Here is a 12,595-nt window from a genome sequence, read left to right as displayed (position 1 = left end):
AATGAGGGAAGGGATTAAAATCAATTGACTTTAAATGTGGTACAACAACATGACAGACTGTCCATCTAGCACCATCATGGTTTTTCAGCAACAATCTAATGAGATATTTAATGATTTTCACAAACATTACTTTCCAGAGTGTACACAAAATTGTGCCAAATCCATCCAGTTTGAAGAGAAACACCTTGTTGCTGCAAGAAGTCAGAGGGAAATGGCTTGATTGATTAGAACTGACAGGATGACTACAACTGTAGTGAGCATCTCAGAAACCTTGAAATGAATGAGCTATAACAGCAAAAGACCACATAAGGTTCCATTCCCATCATCCAAGAACAGAAATCTGAGGCTACAGTGTGGAAAAGCCCACCTAATCTGGACATCATCTGAAAACAGCTTAAATGCTATTGAAATTTCCCTACACTGTAAACCATGCCAGGATCTAAGAATATTTTTGACATTCAAATTGAAAATAGCGTCATATTTCTGACATCTATAACAGCTAGCTATCTAGTCATTTGGATAATTGCTTGCAAACTTGTTTTCAATTGTGTCAAGACAATGCAAGTTAGATTTCAGTATTGTCATTGCCTCAGTGATTTAAATAACAACGACTTGTAATGCTGGTAAAATGTCAATGAAAATAACAAACATGTATTTGTTAATTATTAATATTTATAATTATCTATCTAGCTAAATTATATATATATACTTTTGGTCTGCACTGTATATATATATATATATATATATATATATATATATATATATATATATATATATATATATATATATATATATATACAGTGCAGACCAAAAGTTTGGACACACCTTCTCATTCAAAGAGTTTTCTTTATTTTCATAACTATGAAAATTGTAGAGTCACACTGAAGGCATCAAGGGCTATTTGACCAAGAAGGAGAGTGATGGGGTGCTGCGCCAGATGACCTGGCCTCCACAGTCACGGACCTGAACCCAATCGAGATGGTTTATTGGTGAGCTGGACCGCAGAGTGAAGGCAAAGGGCCAACAAGTGCCAAGCATCTCGGGAACTCCTTCAAGACCGTTGGAAGACCATTTCAGGTGACTACCTCTTGAAACTCATCAAGAGAATGCCAAGAGTGTGCAAAGCAGTAATCAAAGCAAAAGGTGGCTACTTTGAAGAACCTAGAATATGACATTTTTCAGTTGTTTTACACTTTTTTGTTATGTATATAATTCCACATGTGTTAATTCATAGTTTTGATGCCTTCAGTGTGAATCTACAATTTTCATAGTCATGAAAATAAAGAAAACTCTTTGAATGAGAAGGTGTGTCCAAGCTTTTGGTCTGTACTGTATATATATATATATATATATATATATATATATATATATATATATATATATATATATATATATATATAATTGCAATTGTTTGTATACTTTCTGGATTAAAGGAATATTCATTAGAGGACAGGTCAGGTCTGGCAACAGGAATGCATAATTGTCTCACATTTTAAGTATAACATACCAGTGCTGTTCATTTCTCTAATCTCTTATAAATGTCTGCTGTTGTTGTGATGTTGTTTATCATTAGGTGTGACTCAAATAAAAAATGTTTATAGGGTTTATTTTTTCGAAACACTAAAAATCAATTGTAATATGATTTGTCTGAACAAATACTTGATTGTGTTTTGAGACACATATTGTGTGCAGTCTGTTGTGGGGGCCATGCCACAACTCACTATAATGTGGGAAATCAATTCATAATAGAAATTTCCTGCAATGATTTGTCTGAATGGCAGTAGCTTATGTGCGATGTTGAATCTAAAAAAACACCTTGGTTCCAATATAATCGAGACAATGTTTTATGCAAACCTTCCGACCATGTCCCTGGATCAGCAGTCTTCCCTCTCCTTCAACTAGATTATACCATTACAGCCCTGACAAAAGGCTGTTTCAGAGTGGTAATCTGCCTCAGCCATATGAACCGTAACAGTGGGAGTATATGAGCTGAGCAGAGCCAGAATGCAAAGATGTACCCCAGCAACCACACCCTTCTCCCTCTCCACACATTTGGATGACTCCATTACTGGAGTTGGTACAGTGTGGAAAGGCTCCATGGGGGGTGAACTTGTCTTGAACTGCTCCTCTACGTTGAAACCCGAGGGAGGAGCCCAAACCCCCATTCTTGTTTTAGAGCTTGTCTGATTTGCCTCTCACCATTTGGTTCTTTCTTTATTTCTATTTAACTGCTCCTTTTTGATCCTGAGCACAAAACCTCAGCAGTAAGCATAGTCTCTCATGAAGGCTTGCAAACATGTGTGTGCCATTTCAGGAATTTACTTTCCTCCTCTACTCTCTTGATGTTTACACTTCTCCTGGTATCATATTTTCAAATGCAGCTCCAACTAAATTGTTTTTCAGTTTTTCAGTTACCTACTTTTTTTAATAAGGGGCTTCTTTTTCTTTTTTTCATTAAATCATCTTTTTGTTTCTTGTTTGAAAGGAAGAGAAGGAGTGCAGACCCCAAACTCGCAGAGGGTGGGCTGATTCTAGGCTTTAGACACTGAAAAAAAGACTGTTTGTCAAGTTTGAGGATAGATAGAAAGGCTATTATGAATTCTTCCTCGGCTGGAGCATCAAGACATTGAGGCAGCATTATGTGAGTTTCAGAGTAGCATTCTTCGCTTGTCATTTCAGGTTTCACCCCGTTATGTCACCTGATGCAGAATTAAACTTCTCATTTAGAGCTTTCTTTCTTCGCAAAGTCTCTTTCACTTGTATCTGTGATGCGCGCTGGATTTGGCAGTTGGGTCTGTACTATTTTTTTTTAGCTCTTAAACTATTCTCTATGTAGTTTGAAGCTGCATAATATGGACATATAAATTGCAAGATGAAATTGCCATGAAATTACCTGATTTAACCAGCCAAGATCAAAGGCTTTTTTTCACAAGTGTTGATGAAAATTAAAAATGGATAAAAATAGGCCAACCTTTTAGGAAGTCATAAATTATTCATTGATCCAATAACCAACAGTCACTCAAAAGTGTGAGCCATAATTAGAGGTTTGACACATGGACACACACACACACACACACACACACACACACACCACACACAAATACACACACACATTGTGAGGACATTAAATCACCCCTGGACACATTTTTTTGCATCATCATATTCTTAGTAATTTATTTATAAGAGTCAAACTTTTCAAACTATGCATCACATATATGTCGCACTATATACCCAAAAGTTAGTAAACATTTGACCATCAACCAAGATGTGCCTGTTCAACATCCCATTCAGGATTTAGTACTCCTTTCCTGTTATGATAACCTACATTCATTGTAGCATGACTCTGGGATTAAGCCTATTCAGCAATGTTCTTGGTTGTGAAAGTCTGGGGTGCAGTTGGTGTTCCAGTTCATCTTCAAAGCTTTTAGCGGTGTTGAGGTCAGGAGTCTGTGCAGAAACACTTGTGTTTTTCTACTCCAAACTTGGCGAACAATGCCTTCACTGAGCTTGCTTTGTGTACTTTGTGTATATTGAAATTGTATTGCAATCTATGGAAGTGTGTGATTCCCTCCTTACATTTGGGAAATATTTTTGTTCAACACTATTGTCTGTTGATCAGCTGGCTAACATTTCACAGTAAATTTGGAGATTTGACACAAATCTACACTTACTGACCACTATAATTCAATTTAATTCAATTCATTTTATTTGTATAGTGCTTTTAACAGTGCACATTGTCTCAAAGCAGAGACATTGTCAGTTGTCCTTGCTTTAAAACATTGCCTCTGCTTCATTGAAGAAACCTGTAGTTGATTATCCATTGAACAAATCAGATGGTGGCAGTAGTATGCATAAAACATACAGATATGGTTCAAGAGCATCACACATCAAATAGGGGAAAAGAGGTTGCTTCCAGTAACTTTGACTGTAATATGACAGTTGGTAACAGATGTCTGTTGACTCATTTGAGGCTGCGTTATTCAGACACTTGTGATTTCACACACAACAATCTCTAATTGTACAGAATGATCTAAAAAACAAAAGACATCATTCTTTGGGTAGAAACACTTTATTGATAAGAGATCTCTGAAGAGCATGGTCAGACTTGAGCTGACCGAAAGTCTTTGATCACTCTTTTCAGCTACACTCATTTCAACATTGTTTATACAATTAATTCTTAACTGAAATTAAAATTATTTTTTTAGCTCATTTGATGTAAGCAGAGGTTGGGGCAATTATTACAGAGGATGACAATACAAGCCTATGTGTTATGTTATGGTCAGATTTACTCATCTTGCTGTATTATTAACTCTGATTGTTGTTATGGAGGTTAATGCTTTTCATTGCAGGTTCTTACCAGGAAGCACTTTGCAGCAAATGCTTTCTTTTAACATCACAGGAGATTTACAGGCCATATAAATAAAATCGTTAGGTGCATAAAATGTGATTGTTGTGTTAGAAATCATCATCACAAGCTTACTAGACAAATATATGTTCATTTATTTTGCATTACACATTTGCAGTATACAGTCTGTGTACAGTTTACACTAGAAAGCATGCTCTCTGAAAGCCTTTCATGATGCATTAGAGAACCGGTTGTAAAATCTCTGCTGACTCTGCATGACAGGTTGAGAATGCTGGACAATCATAAGAATCTTTGCTGCAGTCCTGGCATTGATGAAAATCGCTCACAGAGACACTATGTCATGTTTCTCAGGATTTGCTTTAGGCCTTTGTGAATACTCAAAGACAAATGATTGCCCCTTGTCCATTTTAAACAAAAAAACTTCAAAACACCAGAATTCATTTGCATGATTTGGCGAGATCCGTCCATTTTAAATGTTGTTTCGTTCCCAAGCCATACACTCAGTGTTTTGAGTGGCTTAGCCTATTTTGTTAGTTTTGAAGGCTCAGCTCAATCAAGGAGGGCTGAGAGGGTCTAATTATTGCTAGACTGCTGAGGTACAGCACACAGGTTTTGTGTTTATGCCCACTAGTAAGTGATCTGTCGCTTAGAGACTTCCATGCTGAGTGTGTTATTGCAGCACGTTGCAGCCAGCTGAACAGGAATGCTCAGACTTGAATGAAGGGGCCCAACACAATCAGTAGACAATGATCCGAGACATACTCTAGCACTGCTGTTTTAAACGCCTGATTGGGGTAACTCTGAATACAAAAAGAAACCATTGAAACCGATGCGCTTCTCAGAAGACGTTAAATCCCCATCAGGTGTTGCAATTTTCTGCAAAGCTTGAGTAAACCAAATTTTACCCATTCCTTTCTTGAAAACATGCCAAGATGTCTAGAAAACATAATACATGGATAAAGCAGTATGTCTGAAAGGAAGATTTGCTATAGAAAAATAAAGGGTATGTTTTGGCTGTGGAGAGTAACAGACTCTGGAAGCTTTCATGTTGCTAACTAATGTATGATGTAATTACATTATAAGTAATATATAATGTATCTATCACATGCAAATCTCTGGCTCACTTTTATGGTACTGTAAAGTAATTACGCTGTTGATCAGGTATATCAAAGCCATGAACCAGAATGCTATCTGGTAAAAAAAAAGAAATGGCATTCTGTAAAACAAACCACTACAGCAGTAAAACTCTGAAAGATTTATGGATTTCAGATTTCAAAATAGGTTTTTATAGAGGTTCTTAAAATTGCTATGTGAAATAATGTAAGACAACAGAATGATGGGTATTTACAGTAAAGCTACTGATTGCTTGATAAACTGGTCAGTTTAAAAAAAAAAAACTAAAAGCCTGATTTTGGTACATTTAATAAATATGATCTGAAATATCTAAAGAATCATGGACTATAAAATTATTTGTTGATAACATGACTGGAAGAAGGAAAAGACGAAGGCCAAGGTGAAAGTTTATGAATGTGGTAAGGGAAGACCTGCAGGTAGTTGGTTTGAAAGAGGCAGATGTAGAGGACATGGTAGCACAGAGACGGCACTAGTTAAGGTGGTAAATGACCTGCTATTGGTCTCTGATCAGGGTTTTGTCTCTTTACTTGTTTTGCTCGACCTTAGTGCAGCATTTGACATCATTTCTATGCTGCTTGCTAGACTTGAGAACGTTGTTGGAATAAAGGGAACAGCTCTCTCCTGGCTCAGGTCTTATTTGACTGATTGCTATCAGTTTGTTGATGTAAATGGTGAGTTCTCCACACTCTCTGAGGTAAAGTTTGGTGTTCCACAAGGATCTGTTTAAGGACCACTGCTTTTCTATTTATATATGTTGCCTCTGTGTGAAATTATTCATAAACATGGGATTTGCTTCCATTGCTATGCTGATGACACACAGCTGTATATTTCAGCAAAGCTAGATGAGAGAGATCAGCTTAACAATGTTGAGAAGTGTGTAAAGGACATTAGACAGTGGATGCTTGATAACTTTCTTCAGCTCAACTCAGATAAGACGGAAGTACTTTTACTAGGACCACATGCAGCTAGAAGTAAACTTTCCGATTATGTAACATCTCTGGATGGTGTTTCTGTTTCAACGTGTACAGCAGTCAAAGACCTTGGTGTGATTATTGACCCGAGTCTTTCCTTTGAGGTTCACGTAAATAATATCACCAGGATTGCCTTCTTTCACCTTAGAAATATTGCTAAAATTAAAAATATGATGTCGTTACAGGATGCAGAAAAACTAGTTCATGCTTTTGTTACTTCTAGATTAGACTACTGTAATGCTTTACTGTCTGGGTGTGCGAGTAAGTGCATCAATAAGCTTCAGTTAGTTCAGAATGCAGCAGCAAGAGTCCTCACTAGATCTAAGAAATATAACCACATCACCCCTGTTTTAATCATCTACACTGGCTCCCAATCAAATCTCACATTGATTATAAAATACTACTACTGACGTATAAAGCACTTAACGGTCTCGCACCGCAGTATCTGAGTGAACTTCTGTATCAGTATGATCCTCCACGCCTACTTAGATCAAAAGGTGCAGGCTATCTTTTGGTACCTCAAATAATGAAGACTACAGCAGGGGGCAGATCTTTCTCTTATAAACCCCACAGTTATGGAACAGCCTTCCAATCAGTGTTCGGGATTCAGACACAGTCTCAGTGTTCAAGTCGAGGTTGAACACATATTTATTCAGTCAAGCCTTTTATCAGCAGATTTTTTTAATCTAAAGGCTCAGATCTGGAGGGAGCATGGATATAGAGTGTTTGGTGAACTGGGATATTTGTATGCTGTCGTCCCCTCACTCTCACACGTTCACTCAGGTTTGTTGACGGTGGTGTGGTGGGTCGTCTCTTATCCCAGAAATCCCTCATGTCTGTGTTACCTTCTGGTTCTCCCTTTTAGTTATGCTGTCATATCAAGTATTGCCGGAGTTCAAACTGCACAGTGACATTAACTTTCATACAACAACAAGGACACATAATAATCCATATCTTTCTCTTCCTGTCACCCTCTCTCTCTCTCTCTCTCTCTCTCTCTCTCTCTCTCTCTCTCTCTCTGTCGAGGTAAACATGCTCCTGAGGTTCCAGTCACCACTGTTCCTGCCCCTCTTCCCTCCGTGGATCTTCCCACTTCGTCCAGGCCTGCCTCTGGATAGTGTTCGCTTTGATTTGAGGCCACTCTGTGCAGCTGGGATAATTTAATATGGTTGCATGCACATAGAAAAATGTCTCAAGTTGGGTACAGATACATATTATTTGAAAAATATTCAAATAAAAGCAGTGGTACATCCCTACCACAAATAATAGCCACACTCACAATAAGATGTCACATTAAACCAGTTAAATATGTGAGTATCACAATTATAAAAAAACATATATCTATATATAAAATATATATAAAAAAAATTGTTGAATTGTTATCCAATATTTACTAACCATAAATATCAGTGAAGTACCACATTGAACTGATTTTTATTGGTTTTTGCTGAAAATATTTATTATGAAAATGTGTCATATCTGTACATTAGAACCCCTGATAAAGTAGTTGAATTTTCAAAAGGGTTGCTGAGGCATGCACTATATGGGTCATGATGTTGACCTGCTCTGTTGGCAAACTGTTATTTTTTCCAGTGTTGGCCAGAGTGGCAATTGTGTTTGCCACACTCTCTCAGTGGGGCAGGTGACAAGCGCTGTGGGAGCGCTAGACAATTACCTTAGTGTGGACACCTCAATCTGAAACACCCTCTGGCAGTGTTCTTTTTTGTACCTGAACAGGCACATTTTCAACAATTTTCTACATACAATATATTCTTCTGTGTTAAAACATTAATAAAATAGCAACACTCATTTAAATTCTTTTCTGTGCCAATAAAAAAAATTGAGGTTGGGGTTTTCTTCTCCGACGGCATCACCTGTGTGTTTTGTGACTTTTCCCACTGATCACACCAGACCTCTCATAGACGTCATTCAGGAGCACACAGGCACAGTGGCTGGTGCTCCCAAGACACTAGTGCAGGTCCACTGGGATGTTTGTGTATGTGTGTGCATGTGTGTGAGAGAAAAAGTGTGAAAGTGCTTATACACATTAATGAGTGGAATATACACACTGACGTTTATGCACAAAAAATAATAACCTTGTTTTTATAAACAGCATCTGATTTTCTGTAGCGATCACCAGAGGTGGCAAAAGTACACACATCCTTTACGTAGAAGTTCAGATACTCATGTTTTAAAAATACTTGGGTAAAAGTTGAAGTACTGATTAAACTTTTTTACTCAAGTGAAAGTAAAGAAGTCTTGGCTCTGACATGTACTTAAGTAAAAAATATTTTTTCCCAAAGGTTTTAATCTCCGCTCTTTTATATTTAGATATTTATTTATGTATTTACATTTTTTATAAAAATGGTAAAAACAGAAATGAGCGCCCGTTAACTAAAAAAATGTAGTGCCGTTTACAATAATTTTAATTTTGACAGCCAAATATATATATATATATATTAATACAAAACAAATCAAAAATGTTGTTATCTAATGAATGTATGCAGGCTGAAGATCCACATATAGAACACAAGCAGAGAAAAGATGATGATGATCATGAATGTGTCTGATCTCAGTCATGTTTAATCACTGACTCCCTCTGTCTTAACCCCAAACTTCTTACTGCCTTCTGCCTGCTGATTCTTAGCTTCGTAAACTAGTCTACATCTGTGGTAAATGAGAGTCAGGACTTTATACACCAACGGATTGAAAAAGACACGCAGTAACAGGAAATCGGTTGTTCGGCTGAAATCGGCACGCAGGGAAAATAAAAAAAAAAATCTTTCACCAAATCAGTGGATTAAAACTAAAGTAACGAGTCTGTTTTGAAAATGTAAGAAGTAAAAAGTACAGATATTTGTGTAAAAATGTAATGAGTAAAAGTAAAAAGTTGTCTGAAAAATAAATAGTGGAGTAAAATACTGATACCAGAAAAATCTATTAAGTACAGTAACCAAGTATTTGTACTCCGTTACTTCCCACCTCTGGCGATCACTAAATTCACTTTATATAAGTAAGTAGAGATTACATTTTTATTTTTTTATTATTTAGAGTATACATTTGGGTCATTTCTTCCCCCATCTTGCAGCATATTCTTTTCCAAAAACATACTAATTTCACCTCATTCCTCTGCTTGACTCTTTAGACCTTCAAAAGTTAAAAGCCCCAACAATGACCTAATAAGCTACTTGAAGTGTGTTCCTGTGTGGATGTGTGAATGCATGCTTAATATCTGGCAGTGATAAAGGAACATAAATTAAATAAACACACACCACAATTTAAGATTAGCTTAGGGAGCTTGAACTTTATGCCATGGATCCATTTCTTGTTAAATCATGGCCCATGACATCAGGATTTATAGACTGAGAAAGAAAAATATACTAAGAGGAATGGAGAAGAAGAAATTTAATTATATATAATAATAATACGATATATTATAGTACATCATGAACTTAATGAAAAAAAATTAAGTGGGGAGAAAGCCACATGACTAGTGCTAAATCTTCTTGTGCATAGGAAAAAAACTCAAAATCTGTATTAAATTTTTATTAAAGGCATCCTATATTTAGACAAACATCAATATTTGATACATATAACCTTTAAAATGTGTTTAAATGATATAGATCTCTTTATATACAATTATATGATTGTTCCAGGAAATGGAAATTACATGGCAGCTGCAGGTATTTAAATTCTGACTATACATTTTTTTCTCTCTTAAAATTAAGATCAATGATACAGTTTTGTTATGTAACTAAGAACTGTAAGGGGCAAATCCTCTACATTGGAAAACATAAAATGTAAAAAAAATTGGATTGTGCAAAGTAACAGTAAGCACTTTCATAAATGTAAAAAAAAAAAAAAAAAAAAACCAGACACCTTAATACCTCATATCAGGTGAGGTAGAGGGGAGTCAGTGCTGTTTTTCAAAGCTCAGTACTTGGTCCTCTCCTGTTCTCCATCTATACCCACTCTCTTGGTGAGGTCATATCCACACATGGGATTTCATACCACTGCTATGACACTCAACTCATCCCCTCCCTCATTTCTCCCTCAGACACCAATATTTCTGCTGAGATTTTGCCATGTCTGTCAGAGGTCTCATAATGGATTACAGCTCATCAGTTAAAATGTAATTTAACTTTATTTAATCTCAGGTGACACCTCCCCATATCAGGAATTTGTGATATCTATAGACTCTCTGATCTTACATTTGATCATTGTGTGCAACCTTGGGGTAACCTTGGGCAATCCATTTTCCATTTGCCAATCGGACAGATTAACTTCTCCAGCATCAGAAAAATCTGACAATTTTGATCCATACAGGCCACTCAGTCACTTCTCTGCTCCCTTGTCATTTCTAAAATGAACTACTGCAACTTGCTCTTGGCAGATCTGCCTCAGAGGGACATTCACCCTATGCAACTGATCCAGAATGCAGCTTATGAGTTTCATAAGTTCTCCCACACCTCCCAGTTGCTATGCCCTGCCTGCATCAGATTTTAAATTGCAGCGTGCTCCCTCTGATCTTCTACCACTTCTTAGCTGGTTTAATCATCTCTCAGACTAAAAGAAGGCATTCTTCTAGACCAGGCATCCCCAAACTATGGCCCATAGTCCGAAAACAGCCCACGCCCACATTTGGAATGGTCCTTAGAACAATGCCATAGACATATTTTTAAAAATGTCATTTTAAATATATTTTACTCATATCATATCTGCATTTGATTAACTAAAGGTTGGCTTCAAACTAAATTTTCCCTTAGTTATTAACATAGCCTAATTGTTTGTTAGATTCAACCACTTAAACGTAAATGTTTTGATTTCAATAGCAATGAATATGAAACCATGTCATTATGATGGTAATGATGCTGTTTTAATAGGTTATATATCTCTTGAAATGTAATTATCATTTGTCTGTATTGTGCATAACAAAATAATAAACTAATCTTGCATTAATTTATAATCATAATAAAATAATACTGGTGGTCACTCCAGTCAATGTAATTTTCTGTTACAGACTGACCCGGCCCCCCCAGTAAAAAAAGGAAAAATTATGTGGCCCTCTCAGAAAAACGTTTGGAGACCCCGGTTCTAGACTCTACTCTGTCCTGGCATCTAGGTAGTGAAAACAAATTTCATCCCTGCATTTACATTTACATTTGCGGCATTTAGCAGACGCCCTTATCCAGAGCGACGTACAAAAGTGCTTTGGGTCTCTAGCAATGAATAAATCTACACTGTTACGCAAGGTTACAAACTTAATATAAATATAACTCCTGAATTCTGCAAAGCAAACTTGGAAAGGGCTAATTTAGGTGTTTCAGGAAGAGGTAAGTCTTCAATCGTCGCTTGAAGATAATCAGGGACTCCTCTGTACGGACATCTAGGGGAAGTTCATTCCACCACCTCAGTGCCAGAACAGAGAAGAGCCTTGAAGTGTACTTACCTCTCATTCTGAGAGAAGGTGGTACCAGTCGAGCAGTGCTGGAGGATCTCAGACACCGTGGTGCAGTGTGAGATGTGATGAGGTCTCTGAGGTAAGATGGTGCTGGTCCTACCTTTTGCCGAAGTACAAAATTTCGGAATTCAATTAAAAACAACAGAAACAACCTTTGCATTTCTAACTACATTCCTTCTCAAAAGAGATTGTCGACTACAGATATTCTTAGTCTGTTTGTAATTTGCTTTGCATAAGTCTGCAAATGCCATGAATGTAGTGTACACATAAATAAGTCAAGAATCAGTAAGTAAAAAAAATATCACAACATATCATTATCTCAATGATGAAACAAGAAACAATTGTGTAATTTGTACATCATTTACTCTTCTTTTCCTAACAGGCCTCTCCAGCACGACTGTTCAATGCAAAATAAATCAACAAAAAAGTGCTGGTGCTGTGATTTATTTAGAGCTACTCATGGCAAGACCTCGGTTTGCATTGTGAGCTTTGATCAAGACCAGGAAGTTCTGCTCTGTTTAGCAATACATGGCAGTCGCTGTCGTCAGATAGCGTCACTCACTGCTGTAATGTATTAAATGTATTTTTTATTATAATGTAATTATATGTATAATAATTAAATACATATATAATTATTTAAATATATAATATAAAATATATAAT

Source organism: Silurus meridionalis, chromosome 27 (genome assembly GCF_014805685.1).
Source record: "Silurus meridionalis isolate SWU-2019-XX chromosome 27, ASM1480568v1, whole genome shotgun sequence".
Taxonomy (NCBI): Eukaryota; Metazoa; Chordata; class Actinopteri; order Siluriformes; family Siluridae; genus Silurus; species Silurus meridionalis.
This window is presented reverse-complemented; position numbering follows the sequence as displayed.